General features: G+C 38.6%; 2 pseudogenes; one reads left to right on the top strand and one right to left on the bottom strand.

The window, feature by feature from the left end:
* Window positions 1-4,075: 4,075 nt before the first annotated feature.
* LOC107685782 (uncharacterized) lies at window positions 4,076-10,684 on the bottom strand (annotated as a pseudogene).
* Window positions 10,685-10,942: 258 nt separating this feature from the next.
* LOC107685768 (potassium voltage-gated channel subfamily S member 3-like) overlaps window positions 10,943-11,549 on the top strand; it is a 6,042-nt pseudogene continuing 5,435 nt past the window's right edge.

Genomic DNA, 11,549 nt, shown 5'->3' on the forward strand with positions numbered 1-11,549 from the left:
TATAAAAAACATTACACCTATGGAAAGTCCCCGTAAACCATAAAAAAACAATGTGTGTGACATTAAAAACTACCTGCCTAATATAGTGTAGGCAAGTTGCTTGGTGAGGCCTTCATGGATGGGATTTGTTGGTCCAGCACATCCCATAGATACTCAATCAGATTGAGATCTGGGGGATTTGGAGGCCAGGGCAATACTTTAAACTCTTTGTATTCCTGAACAATCTACAACAAGTCTGCAAAAATCTCTAGGTATGTGGTTTTCATCCACATGAATACCTGGACCCAAGGTTTCACAGAAGAATACTGACCAGACCTCCGTTGGCCTGTCTTCTTCTCATAGTGCATCTGCTGCCATCTCTTTCTAAGGTAAACAACACAAGCATCTACCCATCCACCTGATCTAAAAGAAAACATGATTCATCAGAGCAGGCAACCTTCTTCCATCGCTTCATGGTTTAAATCTGACGCTCACGTCTCCATTGTAGGCACTTCCAGTGGTGGACAGGGGTCATCAAGTCAAGTCATCTTTATTTACATGCATTTTACAGTGTTAAACAGGGAAAATGTGTGCTGATACTGCAAGAATACAATAGAAAATAGTCAGAAGTCAGTTCATTGTTGATTCAGTGATGTCATCCTAATCATTTAGTGCTCTTTCAATAGTGTCTGTGCAATAAAGTCAACAACATTCCACAGAATATTTCAATATTTCAACAGAAATTAAGTGTCCCCAACTAAGCAAGCCAAAGGCGACAATGGCAAGGAACCAAATGTCCATCGGTGACAAAAATTGAGAAAAAAAAACCTTGGGAGAAACCGGGCTCAGTTGACGGGGCAGTTCTCTTCTGGCCAGACGAAACCAGCACGGCATGGTTTAATTCCAGGCTGCAACGCAAGTCAGATTGTGCAGAGGACTCCTCTGGTTCTCGTGGTCTTGTGCCGATGGCCGACGAGGTCTTTGCAGGGGATATGTCTCTAGGGTTAATCTAGCTGACATGGTCTCTGCTGACATTTAGGGCTGTAGAGGTCATCTCTAGGTGCTGATCCACCATCTGGTCTGGATACGGACTGGATCTAGGTGGCTACGTTGACCTCGGAATTAGAATAAAACAGACCAATGTTAGTCTGGGCAATCTGACAATCTGCAGCTACGCATCTCCATATGCAGCAAAATGTGATGCACTGTGTGTTCTGATACCTTACTATCATTGCCAGAATTAAGTTCTTCAGCCGTTTGAGCTAGAGTAGCTCTTCTAGCCTTCGCTCCCCACATGCATCAGTGAGCCTTGGGAGCTCATGATCCTGATGACAGTTCAAAGGTTGTCCTTCCTAGCAGCACTTTTCTAGGTACTAACAAATGCATACCGGGAACAGCATACAAGACTTGCTGTTTAGAGATGCTCTGACCCAGTCATGTAGACATCATTATTTGGCCCTTGTCAAAGTCACTTAGATGTTTTCTCTTGCACATTTTTCCTGCTTCCAACAAATGAAACGGAATAACTCTTGATTTCTGCTGTCAAATATACCCCACTCCTTGACAGGTGCCATTGTAATGATATAATCAATGTTGATCTCTTCACCTGTCAGTGGTTTTAATAACCTTTCCCTCCATTGAGCTGTTAACCACTGTGACCGGATCATTTAATCAGTGAACTGAAGAAGTGGATCAGATTCATAAACGAAACAATAGTTTTGTGAACCGGCTCAATCAATTAATTGGAAAGATCTGACTGACAAGAATCATTTGTTCAGATGTAAACAATGACAGTTGGCGTGAACTAATCATTTATAAACATACTGTTAAACTGTCAAACACTGGGAAACAAAAATCCTTGTGTACCCTCCTACCTATATCACAGAAAACTAAATAAAGCATACTTCACTTAACTGAGGCTGGCTGAATATTACATATTGCATATATATAAGCCTATGTTGTATATCTGTTTCCTGGCAGCAGTGTGTTATGTTGTTCTTGGACAGATAGCACTCACGCACAGTTCATTCTTCTCTTCCAAACTTGGACACAGAGCTGCGCACATTATATAATGCCATCTAGTGGAGACTGGCCATTGTATAAACATCTCGAGATATGTGAACATAAGTTAACCAGTGTGATCACTTTTGGTGCTGTGAACTCTCTTGAACCATTCTGAACAATCACACTAGTTCAATTTGACCATGTCCCACATGGTATATACACATTTCCACCACATTTCAAATGATGTATTGTGTTTAATAGGATTCTGTAAAAAAAAAAAAAAAAAAAGGAAAATCCTATACATGCAACTGAACTCTTGAGCAGGGCTTACAAAGACGCACACTGAATTAAATAAGTTTTGCAAGCAAAATAGCATCTTAGAGTAATTACCACTCAGCAGTTTCAGTGCTCTAGGACCCAAGGCAGGATTTTGTAAAAAAAAAAAAAAAAAAAACGGTTAGGGTACAATTCATCAAACATCAGCAACAAGGTCCTCACACTCTTCAGCATCATGGTATGTGGAGCTAACCAATGAAAGGTCTGATTTTGCCAGCAGCTTCTATGTGTTTTTTTTAATTTTTTTTTTTTTTATGTAAACATGAGTTTAAACACCAGCTATAGCCTGACTGGTGTGAATGTGATATATGCAATTTTTTCAGAATGGAAATCCTGAGGAAATAATGCATGTCTACAATCTCTGCCAAGAACGTCAAAGTCTGGCTGGTTTGCATGGTCCAGTTTGCCCCTGCTGGTCAATGCCATAACTACGCCATTATAGGGGCAAAATGAGGGTTTCCTATTGAAGGCCATTCAAAAGTAGCCAAACATTCTGACAAAATATTTTTGCAAGAAACATTAATTTAATTAAATAATATATTTATAAAATATATACTATATATTACATATAGAAAACTTATTTTTTAATTAAATTTTTACTGCAACTACTGATTTCCACCATCCTAGTCTAGTACTCTACTAAACTCTACTTTTGCTTTTCAGAAAGCACATTATCACATTTTGTTCAGTTGGTACTTTGCTAACAAGCTACACTTTATAAACAAATCTTTATTTATTTAAAAGAAAACTAAATATTCAATACAGGATTAATTTATTTTTGTGGCAGACAAATTCTGTAAGGAACCAGTTTGGCCACAGTCTTACACTGTATTTTCCAGGTTTCACATTCAATAATGTCAACATTCTTTCCATTGAGTAGAATATGTTTGCTATTATAACATTTAATAAAGAGTCATCTATTATCTTCATGCAGAAAGGTCATACGCTGGCCTCACATATGTAAAGTTTGCACTGTTCATATCTACACGGTTCAGTTCACTGTTCTACAGTAACTATTTGTGATGGCAGAGGGGAAAAAATCCACAGGAGTGGTACACTGTATTTGTATTTCAAATAATTCTTATTGATTGCACTTTTTAGAGATTGACAGTCCGTCACTATAAACAGTCATTATATGGAAAAAGCTGTATCACATTTGTTTAAAAAAAAAAAAAAAAAAAAGAAAAAAAAGAAAGAAATGTGCACTTTCATTTTGTGCAGAATCAATTTGAAAGTGATGGTTCCTGAACCTTACATTACAAATGAATCAATGCATTGTTTTCTATTATTACAGTAAAAAGGAAATAGAATAAAAGGTCATAATATTTCTTGTGCAGCACAACTGCCAACTATAATTATTTTAAATAGTATTCAGTTAGCATACCGGGGGGCCAATACATAAAAAATAAAAAAAAACATGCTGAGATGATTGTTTAAACACTGCTCAACCTGTAACAGACCTCCAACTTGCCTGTTCACAATAGAGTTTCTCTGAAGAGTTTCACTCATTTCAGATTTTTAATTTATCAGAATGATCTGAAATTCATCCAAAAACATGGGGATTCAAATCAATGATTTTCACCATTTATTTTACATCATCTGTTTTGATATAAATGGTCCAGAAAAACACACTATATGCATACATTAAACTGCTTTTAACAGTCACATATATAATTCCCATAACTGCATTCTTATTTTGTTATGTGGTATATGTTCTGAAATAGATGATAAACTTCCACTCAGTCGATTGGGCTAAAACGCTTTATTGCACTTGAGACGCCATCTTTTGGACAATCCCAGCATCTACATTAAGTAATTGCAATGGAGAGATGTCGGTTACAGACATCTATCTATTCATGGAAAATCCACAAGGCAGGTGTTATTCAACGCAGAATGTCCACAGGTTCACATCATCATCGTCTGCATCAGATATATGACATAATTCGAGTTCCATGTTGCAGCAAGTGGTGTACAAAAGCAGAAGTCTCCTTGTGTTGATGCCTTCAGAATTACTCAAGTACATTTCCTGAGATAATTTGGAAATCTTAAACTTACAGGTTCATATCAACAGAATGGGGCCTATAGACACATGCTGCAGGGCTTCCTCTGAAAAGCCTGAACTTCTGCGAACTGTGGAATAGTAAGACCGGTCACAGATGAGAAACTGCACTTTCACCCGACTGAATTGAAATGGTTACCTCTATTCGAACTGCTCCCATCCGGATTCTGAGCTTCTGGACACCCTTTGTAGCAACGTCCATCAGCAGTGTCCTGGACATGACATCAAATAATGATGTCACAATGGACAAAAACCTAAATTTGCAAAGTAAATGAACTGTTAAAGGGTTATCAGTTCAAGCCACAATACATGAAAATACAGTACACAATACAGTTTTATACAGAATTTGTATTCTGGAAACCTTTCAACTTACCCTTCTGGCCAAGGTGGCATCCTCATTTTCAGAACTCTCATCATACTCATTGAAAGCAAATGTTTTAACTTCAAATCTTTTGAAGTGATCTGGGATGTCCACTCTGTCATCTGCGATTACAGGATGGAAGATGGTCTGTTCAGGGTCTTTAGGATTGGCACATCTGGTTTGAGATGAAGAATTAGAACATGCATCAAGTAGAAATGTTCCACAAATGCATACAATGTTTCAAACATACCCATCAACAATCAAATCCCATCTAGGTTTGGATTCTTTGTCCTTGGATAGTGTTGCCCAACAGTTTTCCAGTACTACTGCTACCCTGGAGTCCTTGGAGTGATCCATACCCACCTCAAAATATAGAGGCTGTTTCAGAAACTTTAAAACAGGGTAGTCGCCATCATAATAAAAGAGCCGGTAAACCATATCTAGAAGGGGGAAAGAAAAAAAAAATCTCAAATTATACCATGCATTGCTCAGACTAACAGGCATTTGTCTTAAGTTAGTATCTAGTTACTTTTCACAAAAAGTTGCTGCAACCCTGGCTTATCAATGTAATTAAAAGACTTTGTTCACTCCCCGGTTCTGTGTGAGACACTTTTTTTTATTTTTATGGATGGCCGCTTTTTATTTAGCTTCTTTTGGACTGATGCATGCAACACCCGCTGAGTGGCATTAAACAGCTTGAAAGATCAAAGACAATTTTTAATATAACTCCGACTGGATTCGTCTGAAAGAAGAAAGTCATATACACCTAGAATGACTTGAGGGTGAGTAATTTATGGGCTAATTTTCATTTTTGGGTGAACTAACCCTTTAAAGGTTTAAACACTACATGCTTGTTTCAATGGACAAAGCTTTGTGAGGCATGCATTGTTTAAAGAAGAAAAAAACAAAACAAAACCTTAACCTGGCTAACCTGTATTCCTGATCAGGGAGTACTGTCTCTGGCAAAGGTACATCTCTCTTCCAGGTGACTTCATTCACGTATATCATGGTATCCTCAACAAACTGAACAAGCTAAAGAGTTAATGAATCGCCTTATTACATAAAAGTTGTGTGAATATTTGATGCGAGCACCTTTGTATCTTTCGCGTGGTTCCACAAGTGGTGACACCAAAGTGAAAATAAGCGTAGTAGTCTTGACTGTAGGAGCGTTTGCAGGACGGGTCTCTAAGAGAGAGTTCACCGGGAAGAAGATGTGGGGCCGATTCCAGTTTGGGAAGCACCACAGTTATTGTTCCATTAGAAAAACACTCTGGCACAACAACATAGAAACTCACAATCGTAAAATAGCAACAAGACATCATCACGACGTAAAATACAAACCAACCTGACAATATTATAAAAAAGGGGCAGGCAAGGGAGAACTCTCTGAATCTCCAGTTATTCAAGGAATCGTAAATTTCCACATCAATTATTCCCATGATTCCAGCCAACTGAACAGACTTTAAAAAATAAAGGTATAAAAACAGTCAGGGGAATTAAGAAGGTGGTAGCCAATGGTCCATAGAGATTATTAGAAAACTTATACTTTTGTGTTTCACAGAAAAAAAGCAGCATGTGGCTTTGAAACAACTCAAATTATTCAATTACATTTTTGGGTCAACTATCCCTTTGTATATGTGTGGGCATCACTTATGACTGGTAAACTGTGCTGTCGTAAGCATTACTAATCACTAGTGCAACCCAGGAAATCTGAAGAATACCTCAAAAGCCACAACTGGTGCTAGGAATGGCACAATGATTTCAAAATGAGTTTCATTTGAATGATGCTCATACTGCTGTAAAATCTTATTATTCAGCTCCAAATGTCCCAGATGGATCTTTATTTGGGAACTCCCATATATGACAAATGTTGAAGCTGTCCTCACTGCAACTTCCCTCTACATGTGGAAGGACTGCAGAAAAAGGACACAAAAGGTAAATATCAGCACATCCCAGTTATGCACAATTCTGCTCCTAGAGATCTGCCTTGATCTGCATAGTTTACTGTAGTCCCCCACCCCCCAGACAATGGTTAACAAAAAATTAACCATCAGACAATGCTGATTGGCTGATGAAACCATAATAAGGCACTATTACCACGATGTTGTTTTTATATACTACCTGGATCACACAAGCTAGTCAAAACTTGACCCCTTGGCACAAAGGGAGATCTGCAGGAGCAGGACCTTGCTCCACTCTTTTTCTTAAAAGGTCTTTTTCAGTCTAAAGGTCTTACCAATGTCAGCTAAAGAAGCTTCTAGTACAACGGAGTGTGAAAATGCTGTATGTTCAGGCAAGATGACGAAACCAAAGACCAAATCAAGTATGTAGGTTCTTAAATCAGGGTGAAACATCTGCATTACAGATTAAACCATTTTAAGACAAGGCAAATCACATGAGCTGGGATAACAGCTGCATAGACAAAAGTGAAATGCATACCTTTATTTGGACATAAGGTTCAGAGAAGGAAACCTGGAGAGCAAAATATTTGGTGTCATTTGGAAAGCTGTGCTCTTGCAGGTTAATGCCTTGAATAATGATCTCAGAGAATGTGAGTAATTCAGAGCCAAAGGTGATATTCAACAGCTCCACATCAGGTAGGAAGTAACCCAGCAATACATCAAATACCATCTGCTCGGGTTGAGTGTCTGATCACATAAAAACAATTCTCTTGGAACAAAAAAATCTCTCTCTCTACACACACACACATACAGTATATACATACATATATATACTGTATATATATATATATATATATATATAGGGCTGTCAACATTAACGCGTTAACGCATGCTATTCAACACTCACAGTCTGTAACTTGGGGTGGCCATGGTGTCAAAGGAGTGGTGATGTGGAACAAGACCTTATACGAGGTCTTCTCCTGGCCCTCCTTCCACAGCAACTCAAGCATGGGTTCTATGGTGTAACTGATATGGTACTGGTCCTCAAGAACGAGACTCTGTAATTAACAAAAAAGGTCTTAGTCATTACTTTCAAGTTAAATGGAAAACAGAAAACATAGTTGACAACTCAACCTTGTAGTATCCATCAGCAGCCCCAATAGGAATCTCAACAACTACATGGGACTCTTTGAAGGTCACGGCATAGTTACGGCTTTCCATCTCATCAGGTGTGAGCCTTCTGCCATCGAAGCCCATGTGCACCTCCAGGATTTCCACTTCCGAGGACACCAAAGGAGTTATGTGCAGAGGAACTTGCCAATAAATCATCTGACCAACAACTGAAGCTCCATCTGAAGTCAAATCAGAGTGCAATATGAGATGTAGAACACCAAAATGGCAAAATAACAAGTGTGTGAATGAAATCTCACTGATTGGACAGGCAGCTGCCGACTCGACTATAGCCATCATCCAGCGGTCTTGGAACAAGACCACTGATTTGAACACCATCATATCAACATCGTCAACCTAACAAGGAAAAATACTTCAGGCACTACAGAGAAATTAAAGCGCCATATATGCTGGCACATGAAACCGTTCATACATTTTGGACAAAGGTTTTCGACCATGTTGTAGGCTTCGCATAACCAGTCGTGTTGGAGAACTCTGAACATTGTAGCCCATCACTTGTAGGGTCTCTTTATCAAAACACTTCTCTTTGGGGGTGTACAGTAGGATTTTCCAGAGTTGTAAGTTAGGTATAACTGTGGGCTGTTAAAAAGGAACAACAGAAGATTCTGTGTCAAAGAAAATCATGAAATTATCTATGGAGAATGTGAAAATGTAGAAGACCCACTTACTATTTCTGAAAAAAAAAAAATATATAAAATACAATGTAAGTGGTACTTGCACATGCAATGCTAGGGTAGTTGCCAAGATATTGCTATATGGTTGGCAAAGTGTTGGGGGTCTTTTAGTGCATTGTTATATAGTTTCTAGGGAGTTTTTAGTGGTTGCTAGGCCAAAATAGGATCTCACCCCCATTCCCTATTGTGGGAACTTCCCTTCAGTCTATAGCTGCTTTTGTAATTGCATAGCATCGGAGTACTTTACAAGGAACTCACTTTAAAAAAAAAATACTATTACATATATATTATTAGTATATTATACATATACTATATTACATCTACCATGTGACCTAGTTGCTATGCTTCACTGCCATTCAAGACTTCACTCCCATGGCATCATGGGATAGTAAATCATTGGATGCACACTCAAAAATATTGGCAGTTGTAGTAAACCACCCGGGTATTTCTGACATACCATTTCACGAATACCAATGAAAAATAGATATACTACCTGTGTTGGGGTAGTTACAAGTAACAAGTTATGTAATCAGATTACTTTTTTCAAGTAACTAGTAAAGTCACATTACTTTTTAGTTAAAAAAAAAAAACTTTCAAATAAGTAATGGCAGTTACTTTTTCCCCTCTGTTGACTAACAGCTCTCCTGTACTTATGTTCAGAGAAATCAGGAGTAAGTACAGAGGCGGTGTGCGCGCTGTGTGAACATGATGGTTACTGCAGTTGTAAACTGAATGTGAACATACATTGACTCATCTCACTTGCACAAAAATTTATACAAACAGTGAAAAGCAAACTCAGAATATTACAAAAACCCACAATAATTAAAGTAAACAAAAATCCTTTATGTATTTAATCCCATTGTATTAACCATTGCTGCTGACCATCAATGATGTAATTTAACCATACTACCCAATTTTAGTATAAAAGGGCTTTTACATTTGCCAAAAATAAAACTTATGAGATTTTTGAAACTTATTTTATTTTACAGGCAAAGATCTTCCAGTGCGATTGCTTGCAATAGTAACAGCACACACTCCTTAAAAACACACAATTTTAGACATCATTCATGTAGTATAAATGGTGTGGGACACCAGCAGCTTACTGAAGTACCCCTAAAAAGATTATTATACATACCAGCTGTTGTACTGGTGCTGTCTTGATTTCTGGCATCGCGTTTCTTACGGATACCTGACAGAACATAAGCATGCACAGGCAGGTAGCAATAACACAAGTACTGCATTTCCATTGACACATTAGATTACTAGTCTTAGATCATTATCCAATTAGATAAGAAATTCCTCAATTTAGCAGCTAAGAGTTTTATAAACTATCCAGCTGCCACTGGTCAAACTTGATGCATAACCTCCACATAATGTCGGAAATGTCCTCATTTTAATCGAAAGTTAAAAATGTACATATTTAAGAAAAGAAGTTACTTGCCTCCATAAAGTTTGTCTCACACAAAATCTCACGTGAAGTCATGGTGTGACTGCAGAACTTGAACACTTCATGGACTTTCTCAGATAGCGTGGGGAATTCATACGGTTTAACTTGCATGGCTACTCTAAATTCCTTGTCACCCTATTGGAAAAATGGATAAAACAATTTCCTTCTTAAACATCCACTCCCACATTTCAACTTTCATATTTTCTTAATTATTTACATAATAAACTATAGCTCCAGAACTAGAGCTGGTTAAAGAAATGCTTAATTTATAAAGACACAAACCTGGTTCTCGGCATTACAACTCTGTAGGGAAGCTGACACTATCGTATTCCCCCAAGGATCAGATTTCTGTGTATAGCCACATTGAGCCGCCAGGTGAGGTGTGAGAAGGACTGTCTGTGTGTCATCTGAAATGCCCAGATTAGGTCTGAACTGATTCCTGGGTGTATTAAACTCATTGGGTCATGAACAAAGGGATGATTAACTTACTGACTGCATAAAGCTCTAAAGGACCTCCTGCACTCAAAGAACCAGGGAGGATAAACTGTACCCTATTTCCAAGACATTCAGCTTGGATTCCATCTGCAATCAAGAAATGTATCCATTAAGTAATGATTTACATGACTTGACACAAAATAGTGAACGCACAGCATGGCTTACCTGCAGAGGTATCTGCATGAATGCTTATTATAGTGACCATAAGCCATAAAGCCCTACAAATATCATTAAATAAATCAACACATCTCCTGATGAATTCAAACACTCATATTTCCATATCCTAAAACAACCTATTTCAAAGCACTCCATTATGAAATCGTTGTTAACCTTTGTCTTCTACACAAACTCAACGGCAGGTGATTGATGAACTGTGTCTCGAGCGCGTTCCGTCTGATTGCACAGTATTGCGCGCAGGTGAGGAACTCAAACAGTCTGCACGGCTTCCTGCGCTCGTTGACGGGACTCTCCGCCCTGCTAGGTGTGGACCTGGATTTAAAGGTTAACGGGAAACCGCTGGCTCTTTGTGCCTATAGCGATCATGTATTATTAATAAAGTGACTGTTTCTGTAGAGTTTTGCGTCAGTGCGGAAAAGCGCAAATGATTTGAAGCCGCATGCGTGGGTATGTGATCTTCAGTTGATTTTATATTCGCGGTAAGATTTCTCTCTTTTACCATTTTTTTTTCTGATGTCTGAGTGTAGTTATGACTCATGGGAAACGTCTCAGGTTACTTATGTAACCATGGTTCCCTGAGTAGGGAACGAGACACTGCGTCCTCTAGGGGTCGCTATGGGGGAACGCCTCGTCGTGACCCGTGTCTGAAGCATACATTGAAAAAACACCAACTCGTTGGCCGGCGATAGCCATGAGGTCACTACCGGTGCGACTATAGTATAAATAGGCACCGGGAGCACACATCATTCACTTCTTTCTTCTGAAGCTTGCGTCCACAGCATGGCAAGAAACCTAGAGGACGCAGTGTCTCGTTCCCTACTCAGGGAACCATGGTTACATAAGTAACCTGAGACGTTTCCCATGAGTCATAACTACACTCAGACATCAGAAAAAAAAATGGTAAAAGAGAGAAATCTTACCGCGC

Source organism: Sinocyclocheilus anshuiensis, unplaced genomic scaffold (genome assembly GCF_001515605.1).
Source record: "Sinocyclocheilus anshuiensis isolate Anshui unplaced genomic scaffold, SAMN03320099.WGS_v1.1 scaffold617, whole genome shotgun sequence".
NCBI classification, from domain to species: domain Eukaryota; kingdom Metazoa; phylum Chordata; class Actinopteri; order Cypriniformes; family Cyprinidae; genus Sinocyclocheilus; species Sinocyclocheilus anshuiensis.